Source organism: Balaenoptera acutorostrata, chromosome 10, assembly GCF_949987535.1.
Source record: "Balaenoptera acutorostrata chromosome 10, mBalAcu1.1, whole genome shotgun sequence".
Taxonomy (NCBI): Eukaryota; Metazoa; Chordata; class Mammalia; order Artiodactyla; family Balaenopteridae; genus Balaenoptera; species Balaenoptera acutorostrata.
In genome coordinates, this window is record NC_080073.1 from 90879273 (window position 1) to 90895238 (window position 15966).

General features: G+C 38.2%; 1 protein-coding gene across 4 annotated transcripts in view; it reads right to left on the bottom strand.

Moving 5' to 3' along the window:
• Positions 1-15966, bottom strand: part of CDKAL1 (CDK5 regulatory subunit associated protein 1 like 1) — a 669276-nt gene that overhangs the window by 377623 nt on the left and 275687 nt on the right. The gene's annotated exons all lie outside the window — the stretch shown is intronic.

Below are 15966 nucleotides of genomic sequence, written 5' to 3' on the forward strand. Positions count from 1 at the left end.
AAAATCAAAAGAAATTAAAGATTCACATTTTTTAAAACCAATGACATATATTTGGCTATCATAAAACTAAAATTTTAGTATCACTTATATATACCGTATTATTCATAAATGAAAAAGCTTTTCATTTAACTTTTAACTAATGATTTAAGAATAAACAGGCAGGGACTTCCCTGGTGGCACAGTGGTTAAGAATCCGCCTGCCAATGCAGGGGACATGGGTTTGATCCCTGGTCCGGAAAGATCCCACATGCCACGGAGCAACTAAATCCATGTGCCACAACTACTGAGCCTGCACTCTGGAGCCCACGAGCCACAACTACTGAGCACTCACGCCATAACTACTGAAGACCACGCACCCTAGAGCCCGCACGCTGCAACTACTGAGCCCACGTTCTGCAACTACTGAAGCCCGTGCACCTAGAGCCTGTGCTCCACAATGAAGAGTAGACCCCGCTTGCTGCAACTAGAGAAAGCCCACGCACAGCAACAAAGACCCAATGCAGCCAAATAAATAAATAAAATGTAGAAAAAGAATAAATAGGCAGTACAGAATTCTCATAAGAAAGTACACCCTGAGAAATCTTCAGATAATATTTTTAACTCTTTGAAATCAGAAAAAAATATTAAAACATGTCCAATGAATGCTCTTTGGGATTATATTAGTCAAAGTAAAGAAGAATAATGACAACATTAATTTTAAAAAATCAAGGAATAGGATTAATTCCCAAAATACTTCAGACATGATACAGAATTATCTTTTAAAAACTAAAATGTTGGACTTCCCCGGTGGCACAGTGGTTAAGAATCCGCCTGCCAATGCAGGGGACACGGGTTTGAGCCCTGGTCTTGGAAGATCCCACTGCAGAGCAACTAAGCCCATGCACCAGAACTACTGAGCCTGTGCTCTAGAGCCCATGAGCCACAACTACTGAGCCCGTGTGCCACTACTACTGAAGCCCACACGCCTAGAGCCCGTGCTCTGCAACAAGAGAAGCCACCTCAATGAGAAGCCTGCGTACCACAACAAAGAGTAGTTCCTGCTCGCCGCAACTAGAGAAAGCCCACGTGCAGCAACGAAGACCCAATGCAGCCAGAAATAAATTAATTAATTAATTTTAAAAAAACTAAAATGTTGATTCTACTCTTATAATTTAAAAATATAGTTTAAATAAATTTTCTTATTATAAAATTAAAGAAAAACAATTACACATAATAAAATATTCCTATGCCAGAAAGATAAGGCTCAACAACATTGAACAAAACAAATAATAACATTTCTTCAATGATTCAATTGCTATAATAAATAGCAAGGTTTTAAAAGACCATCATCATACAAATGCTTTAAAATTTCAAACAGAGGAAAATTGAACTTTTAATAATTATAACTGGCCAATGTATAATTTTGTTAATATATGACTTTAAAATACATATAAATCATTGAACTCAGGAGGCAACAATGTAATGCTTAATTTCTAATTATTTTTGCACAGAGCTCTTAAGTAAAACAACACACACATTTTGATTTTTAACTGACCACATGTTCTTAAACAGCTAACATTCCTTTCTTCCTAAGCCATTTACACACACACACACACACACACACACACACACACACACAAATTGTGGCCTCTCTCTTATGAATAGAGGTTCTAGTCTCCCAATTGTTATATGTCTTCTCTTTTCAATTTCCATCTGTTCCATAACAAGGGCAAAAAGAAAACTGGTTTTTTTTGGCTTCTCCTTGGGAGAGTAACTCACTTTTGTTTAGCCCTGATGGAGCACCAGGCATTTTGCTAGATGTTTTACATACATTATCTCATTTAACTCCTCTAGAGTTGATGTTACTATCTACATCTTACAGATGAAGAATCTGCTACAAAAATTCAGATAATACAGCTCATTCCACAGAAATACAAAGGAGCATAAGGAGCATAAGATACTGTATACTATGAACAACTACACACCAAAAGTTAACTGAACAACCTAGAGTAAATAAATAAACTAGAAACATACAACCCACCAAGACTAAATCATGATCCCATTTACAACAGCAAAAACAATAAAATACCCAGGAATTAATTTAACCAAGAAGGTGAAAGATCTGTACAATGAAAAGTTTAAGACATTGATGAAAGAAAAAAAAAAATCACCAAAGCTGGAGGCATCACAGTTCCTGATTTCAAATGATATTACAGAGCTATAGTAATCAAAACAGTAGGTGCTGGTGTAAAAACAGGCAAATAGACCAACATAAAAGAATTGAGAGCCCAGGAATAAACTCATGCATATACAGTCAACTAACATTTGACAAAGGAGCCAAGAATATTCAATGGAGAAAAGAATAGTGCTGGGAAAATTGGATATTCACATGCAGAAGAATGAAACTATCACTAACTTCTACAATTGACAAGAATTAATTCAAAATGGATTAAAGACAAATGTAAGTCCAGAAACCATAAAACTCCTAGAAGAAAACACAGGGAAACAGCTCCTTGACACAGTTCTTGGCAATGATTTTTTTGGATATGACACCTAAAGCACAAGTAACAGAAGCAAAAACAAGCAAGTTGGACTGCATCAAACTAAAAAGCTTCTGCACAGCAAAGGAAACAATCAACAAAATGAAAAGGCAACCAACAGAATGGGAGAAAATATTTGCAAACCATATATCTGATTCATAATAAATTCATAATAATATATGATTATTACTCTACAATAAGGGATTCATAATATCTGGTAAGGGGTTAATATCCAAAATATATATATTTTTTTAAAATTTATTTATTTATTTATTTATTTATTTATTTATTTATGGCTGTGTTGGGTCTTCGCTTCTGTGTGAGGGCTTTCTCTAGTTGCGGCAAGTGGGGGCCACTCTTCACTGCGTTGCGCGGGCCTCTCACTATCGCGGCCTCTCTTGCTGCAGAGCACAGGCTCCAGAAGTGCAGGCTCAGCAGTTATGGCTCACGGGCCTAGTCGCTCCGTGGCATGTGGGATCTTCCCAGACCAGGGCTCGAACCCATGTCCCCTGCACTGGCAGGCAGATTCTCAACCACTGCACCACCAGGGAAGCCCCCAAAATATATTTTTAAAAACTCATACACCTCAATAATAAATAATAATAATCCAATTTTAAGACATCCAAATAATATGGATGGACATTTCTCCAAAGAAAATATTCAAATGGCCAACAGGTACAAGAAAAGATACTCAACATCACTAATCATCAAGGAAGTGCAAATCAATACCACAGTATCACCTCACACTTGATAGAAAGGCTATTATCAAAAAGATAAGAGTTAACAACAGCTGGCAAGGATGTAGACAAATAGGAACTCTTGTGCACTATTGGTGGGAATGTAAATTGGTACTGCCACCATGAAAAATAGTACAGAGGTTCCTCAAAAAATTAAAAATAGAACTATTATATGATCCAGCAATTCCATTTCTGGGTTTATCTCCAAAGGAGATGAAATCACTATCTCAAAGAGGTATCTGCAACCTCATTTTCATTGCAGCACTATCTACAATAGCCCAACATGGAAGCAACCCAACTGTTCTTCAACAAATGAATGGATGAAGAAAATGTGATACGTTTAAACAATGGGATGTTATTCAGCTATTAAAAAGAAGGAAAACCTGCCATTTCCAACAACATGGATGGGTCTTGAGAGCATTATGCTAAGTGAAATAAGTGAGTCAGAGAAAGAAAAATACTGTATGATCTCACTTATATGTGGAATCTAAAATAAACAAACAAAAACAGAAAAAAAAAAACTTCAAAGAAACTAAGAAAATATTGTTGATCACCAGAGGGTGGGATTTGTGGGAGTTGGGGGAAAAGGGTGAAGGTGGTCTAAAGTTATAAACTTCTAGTTATAAAATAAATAAATTCCAGGGGTGTAATGTACAGCATGGTGACTGTAGTTATCAATTCTGTATCGTGTATCTGAACAGCGTTAAGAAAAAAGAACTTAAAAGTTCTCATTACAAGAAAAAATCTGTAATTAGATAAAACGAGGGATGTTAACTAAAACTGTTGTAAACATTTCACAATATATACATATATCAAATAATTGTGTTGTGCATCTTAAACTTACACAACGTTATATGGCAATTATATCAGTAAAACCGTGTGGGGAAAATCAGATAAGTACCTTGTTTGAGACATGTAACAGCTAAAATTCAAATATAAGCCTGCCAAATTTCAAATTCCCTCCTGTTTCCATGCCAAGCTGCCTCCCCAGAATAAATATGTATCAAATATCCTAGCTATAGACAAATGCAGATAAGAAATAATAGTAAGATAGGCAATCATCTGACATGAGATATAAAGTAATACAACACATATATTCAAAGATATGGCTGGTACTCATCATCCTGTGTATGGAACTATTTGTTTAAAACCTGTTTCTCTCCTTTATTCTTTGGAAATCTAAGGCTAGGCTTCTTGTCCATCTACTGGCCCAAACTAGTTATTTCACCGTTGTTGTTTACAAGTTCTGTTTTTCATCCTACTGCTGCTCTGTGGCAGAATATGTCACCTTGTTTGTCTTGCCATGGTTTTTAAATTCTACTGCTCAGGTCCTCCAAGCTGATGCCTCTCTCTGTCCTCCTCCTCGGTGGCTTCATGATGGGCTCGATGCAAAAGACCCCTTATTCATTCACCTGGGATCCCCCCTCATGACTGCCATTCACTCAAGTTGAATCAGCACCGTTCTGAGGAAGCTGCTCTCTCTACCCTTGATACTACTTATTCCCAATGGAGAGCTCCATAAATTAAGGGGACAATCTCGATAAATGCTAATACTATTTATAACTTGGGCTATTTCTTTTTTTTTGGGGGGGGGGCTATTTCTTAAAAATAACTTTCTTAAGGGACACTAGCCTAGAGAAGGGGAAGGGACACATGTATTTGAAATATTTATAACATAAATTGATTAACACACATAAAACACTTAGAATACTGCCGGCACCTAGTAAGTGATCAGTAACTTTAATGCAACTGTTCTAAACAATTCTGTAAGGAATTAACTATGCACTATCATGTTCCAGGGGTACCTAACTTTATGGAACAGATGTGCTGCTGATAGGTTGACTTAAATCAACCATGGAAACCAAATCATGTTTTCCTACTGGCTCACTTAATAAAGGTGGAAATGTATCCCCCATGGAAAATCACTCATGAAAATGTACTAAAACATTTAAATAAAACAAGGTGATATTTGGAAACATTTATAATAATCAAAATAAGCCAGTAAGTATAAATAGTACATTAAGAATTCAAAATATTCTTCACTAAATTGCTCCCTTGGGGTTAATTAGAGTTGTTGATGTGATATACTTTTGAAGTTCTAAACTCTTTATTGTATAAGATGGGTTCATCCTTACCTGCAATTACCAAAGTAATACTTCATATTATTTCAATAAAGTGAAAATTTCTATAGAGAGTATTTCTATAAGCATGTTATAACAGCACTAATCAAGCATTAAATCTGCTATGTCTTACGTTTAAAAAGGAGAGATATTTGTTATAATACACAGGAAAAATACCCAATACAAAATCAGAAAAGAATGAGCTTTTTGATGCTATTTGGTTTAAAAACAATCTTCTCAAACACCAGGAATTATGATGACCAATCATTTTGACATGACAAGCCTCCAACAAAATAAAAGGATTCCTCATTGAAACCTTTAGTAGTTTCAGTTATCTGTAAACAATTAAATAATTGTCTAAGAGTAAGAACACTGAGCCAGTTTCTTTAACCGTCACAGAACAAAAGATCTTTGAGGGTTGACTGTTGAAAGCCAAAACCAAAAAGAGATGGCTGTTGAACTGCAAGGAAGAGGCAAAATCCTGAACAGACATAGCCTGTTGTGATAGAAGGATAAAGGTAGCACACCCCACCTACTCATCTTTGTACAGGTTGTTATATGGCCATAGGCCAAGAAATAACTAAAAACCTCAAAAGCAGAGACAGACTGGGCATTTAATTTAGCAGTATAACTTAAGTCTTAAAAAGCATCTGTGGTAGAATATTTTTAAATTACAGAAACTAAATATGTGAAATAACAATAAATTTTCACAATTAAAATTAAAAATTAAAATATTTCAAAGGGTTCAAATGCACAACAACATGCCAATTTGATACCAAAACCACATAAAGCAAAGAAAAATTAAAAGTTTTAATACATTAGGCTTTTTCTTCTAAAGACCATCTATAGATATCAGAAGTTTGGGAATAATTTAAAAATCAGAGTTATACTTTTAAAATTTCACCCACACTAATATCACTTTTTTAAGGCGAAAAATAAGCTTATGTGACTCAGGATTCTGCTTCTCTCTGCTTAGGGTCAAAGATAATTTTAAATATGCAGAAACTATTGTTTTAACAATAACATTAACACTTCAAACTAACATTCTGTGCCACTCACATAATTTAATCCTTACTTATTTTTAATCAGTTGACAGAGCATAATCTTTCTCAAAGCTTCAAACTTTACAAAATAAGCCCTTCATAGAGCAAAACCTTGGAAAAATCATATTGTGGCCTTCCATATGGAAGCCTCATGAAGCAAAGAAAAAACAAAAACTCAAGAAAGAAAAGGTTCACCAACATCCATCCCCATAAGTCTTTTTGTCTTGTAAAACTGAAACTCTATATCCATTAAACAATAACTCCCCATTTTCCCCCCTCTCCCCAGGCCCTGGCAACCACCATTTTACTTTCTGTCTCTATGAATTTGACTACTCCAAGTACTTTCATATAAGTGGAATCAAGTCTTTTTGTGACTTGCTTATTTCACTTAGCATAAAGTCCTCAAAGCTCATTAATTTTGTAGTGTAGAGCAATAAATTTAAAATGCACACACTTAAAACTGGCAACCAAATAGGGTGCAAACTTTCTATTTTGCCAAGTAAAGACATTTTTTTAAAAAGTTAAACTACCCTATAGTGTTTATGTATTTTTATATTTTAAAATGTTTTAAATTTTAATATTTTTATTATAATAAAAGATATATTTATATTTTAAAATATATAAATATTAAAATCTGATACAAAATAAAATATCTGATTTCTCTTTAAGTCTTCAGTGTTACTAAATGTAGTATTCAACAATGAATGGGGCTTCCCTGGTGGTGCAGTGGTTGAGAGTCTGCCTGCCAATGCAGGGGACACGGGTTCGAGCCCTGGTCTGGGAGGATCCCACATGCCGCGGAGCAACTGGGCCCGTGAGCCACAATTACTGAGCCTGCGCATCTGGAGCCTGTGCTCCGCAACAAGAGAGGCCGCGATAGTGAGAGGCCCGCGCACCATGATGAAGAGTGGCCCCCGCTTGCCGCAACTAGAGAAGGCCCTCGCACAGAAACGAAGACCCAACACAGCCATAAAGTAAAAAATAAATAAATTATAAAAAAAAAATTTAAAAAAAAAACAATGAATGCACTTCAACAATGTTAGCAGCTATTATTATTATTAATAGGAGTAATTTATCACTCCATTCCTTGAATGTTTACATAATAACATTATAACCTAGAAGTCACATAAAATAAAAGCTTGATATTCTCACGGGAAAAGTAACTTTAAATGGATGATATCTGACACACACAGTTTCAAGTAGTCCTGAATTGAGCTGAACAGGTTATACTTGTATGTATGTGATTCACTGTGTGCTTGACCATTTTATATTTCTGGAAGTGGATTTCCAACAGTGCAGGAGGGTTCTCTTTTCTCCACACCCTCTCCAGCATTTATTGCTTGTAGACTTTCTGATGGTGGCCATTCTGCCTGGTGTGAGGTGATACCTCATTGTAGCTTTGATTTCCATTTCTCCGATAATTAGTGATGTTGAGCATCTTTTCATGTGCTTTTTGGCCATCTTTATGTCTTCTTTGGTCTACGATAATCTTTAGAATTGAAGAGGTACAGGCAAAAATAGCAGAAAAATGGCTTTAACTGAATATTAGCCTAAATCGAGTAACATGCCAACTGATACAAACATAGAATATAATTAATAAGCAACAATAATAATCACAGTTGGATTTTCAATGTGTTCTATTTATAGCTAGTGGTTTACTCCCTGGGGGACAAAGTCCTACCCCCATAACAGCAACAACTGTTTTCTGAATGTGTTTACCAAAATAGCATGGTGAATGATGAGGAAATTCTGACAACCACAGGGCACATACTTTTCCAAAAATTTTCTTTTATTCCGCCTACATTGTTATTTTTAGTTTTATAAAACAATGACAGCAGTACAAACAATTAAGACTAAGCTATTATCTCTATACCTTTCAAAGACAGCAGTGGAGATAGCTGTAGCCACCAAATAATATTTGCTAGTGAAGCAAAACTACCTGATTGGCCATTAGAACTGGAGAACCCATACAAAGTGACTCTGTGCTGCTGATCTGAATTAACTTATGAATGTCCAAGCTGAAAAAGAAACAGGGACTCTGATGGCAACTATTTATCTGCTACCATGGTAGGGGACTTTATTTATATAGTGGGTGTGTAAATCATATATACATTTACATATATATTATGTTTATATATTATGTGTATATTTAGGTTTATAAATATATACATATAATTCTTCCTTTTAAAATACAATTCTGCCATGTAGGACTATACTGAAAAGTAAAGGAGTATCAGCAGAGAGGTATTGTTTTTGCTTCCTTAGTGGCTCTGGAGGCTGACGTCTGCCGGCGTGAAATCTCACAGGAAACACTGGCAAAAACTAATTCTATAACATATAACAGGTACCATATTTTGGCGCCTAGGATAAAAGGTATTGTTCGAACATGGGTCAAAACATCCTGGGAACAGAAAAAAAAAAGTCTTATATTTCAACTGTGTTGAAACTAGAAAGCTAAACTCAGATAATTTTCTAACCTGTGTAGGAAAATAAATTGTTTGGGTCAAATAATGGTGTAATTACATAATGAAGAGAGAGGAGGTGTTTTAAATTGAAATGGAAAAGTAAAGCCTAAGCATTTATGCAATTACCCAACTCTGTTTTTTTGTTTTGTTTTTTTTGGCCGCACCATGTGGCTTGTGGGATTCTATTTCCCTGACCAGGGATCTAACCCAGGCCCCTGGCAGTGAAAGCAGGGAGTTCCAACTGCTTGACTGCCAGGGAATTCCCAATTACCCACCATTTTCACTTCAACAAATCCTCTAAATGTGAGAGCTACAATTCCAATTAGCATTATAATAATCAAATAAGTAAAATCCAATGCCTATCTCTCCCCTTCGGCGATTATATTCTAAAGCAGGGCCAAGACAAAATACCATATATCAGAGATAAAATGAGGGGACCAGGGACTTCCCTGGAGGTCCAGTGGTTAGGACTCAGTGCTTCCACTGAAGGGGGCACGGGTTCGATCCCTGGTTGGGGAACTAAGATCCTAAATGCCACGTCGTGCAGCATACGCCCCCCCAAAAAAATGAGGGGACCAGTAGGTCCCTAATGTAAAGTCACTAGCTATCAAGCCAACCACCAAAACCTCTAAGAGGAAAGCTTTTCCCACTCAAGCCTCAGGTGCACAGTGGTCTGTTTAGTGTACAGCATTCTCCTTCATACATGTTACACCTATTTCCTTGAATGATTGTTAAGAACCCCTACTGATTCAATAAAAACTCTTTTTCTTTCTTTTCTGGGACAAGGAGTGATAAAAGCTATCCCAATTAAATATAGAATTTAATCTTTTCTAAAGAATCATGCTGTTTTCAGAAACATTAGGATGAAAGAAGAAAAAATGTACCTCAAATGGAAGAAATATTTCAATTCAAAAACTCGAATGGGAACACTAAAGGAGAATGTTTTACAGACAAGCCATATACCAGTTAAGGAGAACTTCCTTCCCAAGAGATGGGGATACGCATAGGGTATATGATCCTAAAGAAGCCACCCTTTGATGGAGGCAAAAGTGAATCATAAGAAGCCTCTGGCTCCCCAGTAGGGCTAGTCATACAGGCAGACACAAGAGTATGGAATGTTACCTTTTTTAAAATTTTATTTATTTATTTATTTATTTTTGGCTGTGTTGGGTCTTCATTTCTGTGTGAGGGCTTTCTCTAGCTGCGGCAAGCGGGGGCCACTCTTCATCACGGTGCGCGGGCCTCTCATTATCGCGGCCTCTTTTGTTGCGGAGCACAGGCTCCAGACGCGCAGGCTCAGTAGTTGTGGCTCACGGGCCCAGTTGCTCCGCGGCATGTGGGATCTTCCCAGACCAGGGCTCGAACCCATGTCCCCTGCATTAGCAGGCAGATTCTCAACCACTGCGCCACCAGGGAAGCCCTGGAATGTTACCTTTGTTTAAAAGAATCAACCGATGCAATACAGTAAGATAGTTTATCCAAATGTTGGAGATCAGACCAGGTACCTGAGCGCCCACAACTCCCAAAGAGTACAAAACAAATGATAGGAAATGCTGTTTATTAGTATTTCCCAGAGTAGATTTCTTACCTACCTTTAAATGTTTATTTTGTTGGCTTCCAACAGATCCTACTGGAAAATTCTTTCTTATATTTCCAAATATCTCCTGTCCTATTTAACTTTTTTTTCTACATTAAATAGGGAAAACTGGTTCATTTTAAAATTTATCAAGATAAAATCATTCTAATTTGGCATAGTAATTCCATTTCCAGGGGCTCTAGAGGTTGCTGATGAGAGTACAAATTAGTATAACTTTTCTGAAGACAAATCTGCTAATATGTGTTAAAAAGCCTCACAATGTTCCCCAATAACTCGATTTCCAAACTAATAAACATCTTATTTTAAATTGTTTAATTTGTATACAGTATGCAAAGAAATAATCTTTCAAGTACAGATTCTTTTTATTAATATCTTTATTGGAGTATAATAGCTTTACAATGTTGTGTTAGCTTCTGCTGTATATTAAAGTGAATCTGCTATATGTATAAATAATCCCCATATCCCCTCCCTCTTGTATCTCCCTCCCACCATCCCTATCCCACCCCTCTAGGCGGACACAAAGCACCGACCTGATCTCCCTGTGCTGTGCAGCTGCTTCCCACTAGCTATCTATTTTACATTTGGTAGTGTATACATGTCCATGCCACTCTCTCACTTCACCCCAGCTTACCCTTCCCCCTCCCTGTGTCCTCAAGTCCATTCTCTACGTCTGCATCTTTACTCCTGTCGCTCCCCTAGGTTCATCAGAACCATCTTTTTTTTTAGATTCCATATATATGTGTTAGCATCAAGTACAGATTCTTAAAAACAACACTATTGCCGACAATAATAATAATAGTAGGTTAACAGTTGCATAAGGCTTACTGTCTGCAAGGCACTAAGCACTCTAGATGTATTAAATCACTTTTAATCCTTAGAGCAACCTTGTGAGGTTCATGTTTTTATCGACCTTCTTTTACACATGAAGAAACTGAAGCACAATGAGGCTAAGTAACTTAGTAAAGGCTACTAATTAGGTGTGAGGCTAGGATTTGAAACCAAGAAGCCCTAGATCATCCAACTTCGATATACAAAGTCAAAATTTGCTAGACTAATATACACGATTTTACTGATGTTCTGATATCCATTACCAAATATCATATCCAAAGGCATCTAAATTCCACCATGATAAAAGAAAAATATTAAAGGCAACTAAAACATATATAACACATGGTAAATTCTCAAAGAAACTACTGAGGAAGCCCCTTCGCGGGCGGAGACTGCGGGTGGCGGAGGGGGGAAACTCAGGGCCACGGAGGAGAGCGCAGCCACAGGGGTGGGGAGAGCAGAGTGGAAAGATCCCCGCACAGAGGAGCGGTGCCGACCAGCACTCACCAGCCCCAGAGGCTTGTCTGCTCACCCGCTGGGGCGGGCGGGGCTGGGAGCTGAGGCTCAGGCTTCGGAGGTCAGATCCCAGGGAGAGGACTGGGGTTGGCGGCGTGAACACAGCCTAAAGGGGGCTAGTGCACCACAGCTAGCCGGGAGGGAGTCCGGGAAAAAGTCTGCAGCTGCCGAAGAGGCAAGAGACTTTTTCTTGCCTCTTTGTTTCCTGGTGCGCGAGGAGAGGGATTCAGAGCGCCGCTTAAAGGAGCTCCAGAGACGGGCGCGAGCCGCGGCTAACAGCGCGGACCCCAGGGACGGGCATGAGACGCTAAGGCTGCTGCTGCCGCCACCAAGAAGCCTGTGTGCGAGCACAGGTCACTCTCCACACCTCCCCTCCCGGGAGCCTGTGCAGCCCGCCACGGCCAGCGTCCCGTGATCCAGGGACAACTTCCCCGGGAGAACACACGGCACGCCTCAGGCTGCTGCAACGTCATGCCGGCCTCTGCCGCCGCAGGCTCGCCCTGCATCCGTACGGCTCCCTCCCCCAGGCCTGAGTGAGCCAGAGCCCCCGAAGCAGCTGCTACTTTAACCCCGTCCTGTCTGGGCGGAGAACAGACGTCCTCAGACAACCTACACGCAGAGGCGGGGCCACATCCAAAGCTGAACTCCGGGAGCCATGCGAACAAAGAAGAGAAAGGGAAATCTCCCCCAGCAGCCTCAGAAGCAGCGGATTAAATCTCCACAATCAACTTGATGTACCTGCATCTGTGGAATACCTGAATAGACAACGAATCATCCCAAATTGAGGAGGTGAACTTTGGGAGCAACAATATATATATTTTTTTCCCCTTTTCTCTTTTTGCGAGTGTGTATGTGTATGCTTCTGTGTGTGATTTTGTCTGTATAGCTTTGCTTTTACCATTTGTCCTAGGGTTCTGTCTGTCTGCTTTTTTAATTTGTTTTTTTTTTCATGTAAAATAATTTTTTTTCTTAATAAGTTTTTTTTATTTTAATAACTTTATTTTATCTTCTTCTTTCTATCTTTCTTTTTTTTCTCCCTTTTATTCTGAGCCGTGTGGAGGACAGGCTCTTGGTGCTCCAGCCAGGCATCAGGGCTGTGCCACTGAGGTGGGAAAGCCAAGTTCAGGCCACTGGTCCACAAGGGAACTGCCAGCTCCACATAATATCAAACGGTGAAAATCTCCCAGAGATCTCCATCTCAATGCCAAAACCCAGCTCCACTCAACGACCAGCAAACTACAGTGCAGGACACCCTATGCCAAACAACTAGCAAGACAGGAACACAACACCATCCATTAGCACAGAGGCTACCTAAAATCATAATAACACCACAGACATCCCAAAACACACCACGAGACGTGGACCTGCCCACCAGAAAGACAATATCCAGCCTCATCCACCAGAACACAGGCACTAGTCCCCTCCACCAGGAAGCCTACACAACCCACTGAACCAACCTTAGCCACTGGGGGCAGACACCAAAAACAACAGGAACTATGAACCTGCAGACTGCAAAAAGGAGACCCCAAACACAGTAAGTTAAGCAAAATGAGAAGACAGAGAAAACACACAGCAGATGAAGGAACAAGGCAAAAACCCACCAAACCTAACAAATGAAGAGGAAATAGGCAGTCTACGTGAAAAAGAATTCAGAATGATAGTAAAGATGATCCAAAATCTTGGAAATAAAATGGAGAAAATATAAGAAACATTTAACAAGGACCTAGAAGAACTAAAGAGCAAACAAAGAGAGATGAACAACACAATAAATGAAATTAAACATTCTCTAGAAGGGATCAATAGCAGAATAACTGAGGCAGAAGAACGGATAAGTGACCTGGAAGATAAAATAGTGGAAATAACTACTGCAGAGCAGAATAAAGAAAAAAGAATGAAAAGAACTGAGGACAGTCACAGAGACCTCTGGGACAACATTAAATGCACCAACATTCGAATTATAGACGTCCCAGAAGAAGAAGAGAAAAAGAAAGGGACTGAGAAAATATTTGAAGAGATTACAGTTGAAAACGTCCTTAATATGAGAAAGGAAATAGTTAATCAAGTCCTGGAAGCACAGAGAGTCCCATACAGGATAAATCCAAGGAGAAACACGCCAAGACACATATTAATCAAACTATCAAAAATTAAATACAAAGAACAAATATTAAAAGCAGCAAGGGAAAAACAACAAATAACATACAATGGAATCCCCATAAGGTTAACAGCTGATCTTTCAGCAGAAACTCTGCAAGCCAGAAGGGAGTGGCAGGACATATTTAAAGTGATGAAAGGGAGAAACCTACAACCAAGATTACTCTACCCAGCAGGGATCTCATTCAGATTTGATGGAGAAATTAAAAGCTTTACAGACAAGCAAAAGCTAAGAGAATTCAGCACCACCAAATCAGCTTTACAACAAATGCTAAAGGAACTTCTCTAGGCAGGAAACACAAGAGAAGGAAAAGACCTACAATAATAAATCCAAAACAATTAAGAAAATGGTAACAGGAACATACATATCGATAATTACCTTAAATGTAAATGGATTAAATGCTCCAACCAAAAGACAGAGACTGGCTGAAAGGATACAAAAACAAGACCCATATATATGCTGTCTACAAGAGACCCACTTCAGACCCATACAGACTGAAAGTGAGGGGGTGGAAAAAAATATTCCATGCAAATGGAAATCAAAAGAAAGCCGGAGTAGCAATTCTCATAATAGACAAAATAGACTTTAAAACAAAGACTATTACAAGAGACAAAGAAGGACACTACATAATGATCAAGGGATCTATCCAAGAAGATATAACAATTGTAAATATTTATGCACCCAACACAGGAGTACCTCAATACATAAGGCAAATACTAACAGCCATAAAAGGGGAAATCGACAGTAACACAATCATAGTAGGGGACTTTAACACCCCACTTTCACCAATGGACAGATCATCCAAAATGAAAATAAATAAGGAAACACAAGCTTTAAATGATACATTAAACAAGATGGACTTAATTGATATTTATAGGACATTCCATCCAAAAACAACAGAATACACATTCTTCTCAAATGCTCATGGAACATTCTCCAGTATATATCATACCTTGGGTCACAGATCAAGCCTTGGTAAATTTAAGAAAACTGAAATTGTATCAAGTATCTTTTCCAACCACAACGCTATGAGACTAGATATCAATTATAGGAAAAAATGTGTAAGAAATACAAACACATGGAGGCTAAACAACACACTGCTTAATAACCAAGAGATCACTGAAGAAATCAAAGAGGAAATCAAAAAATACCTAGAATCAAATGACAATGAAACACAACGACCCAAAACCTATCGGATGCAGCAAAAGCAGTTCTAAGAGGGAAGTTTATAGCTATACAAGCCTACCTTAAGAAACAAGAAACATCTCAAATACACAACCTAACTTTACACCTACAGCAATTAGAGAAAGAAGAACAAAAAAACCCCAAAGTTAGCAGAAGGAAAGAAATCATACAGACCAGATCAGAAATAAATGAAAAAGCAATGAAGGAAACGATAGCAAAGATCAATAAAACTAAAAGCTGGTTCTTTGAGAAGATAAACAAAATTGATAAACCATTAGCCAGACTTATCAAGAAAAAAAGGGAGAACTCAAATCAATAGAATTAGAAATGAAAAAGGAGAAGTAACAACTGACACTGCAGAAATACAAAGGATCATGAGAGATTACTGCAAGCAACTCTATGCCAATAAAATGGACAACCTGGAAGAAATGGACAAGTTCTTAGAAATGCACAACCTTCTGAGGCTGAACCAGGAAGAAGTAGAAAATATGAACAGACCAATCACAAGCACTGAAATTGAGACTGTGATTAAAAATCTTCCAACAAACAAAAGCCAAGGGCCAGATGGCTTCACAGGCGAATTCTATCAAACATTTAGTGAAGAGCTAACATCTATCCTTCTCAAACTCTTCCAAAATATAGCAGAGGGAGGAACACTCCCAAACTCATTCTATGAGGCCACCATCACTCTGATACCAAAACCAGACAAAGATGTCACAAAGAAAGAAAACTACATGCCAATATCACTGATGAACATAGATGCAAAAATACTCAACAAAATACTAGCAAACAGAATCCAACAGC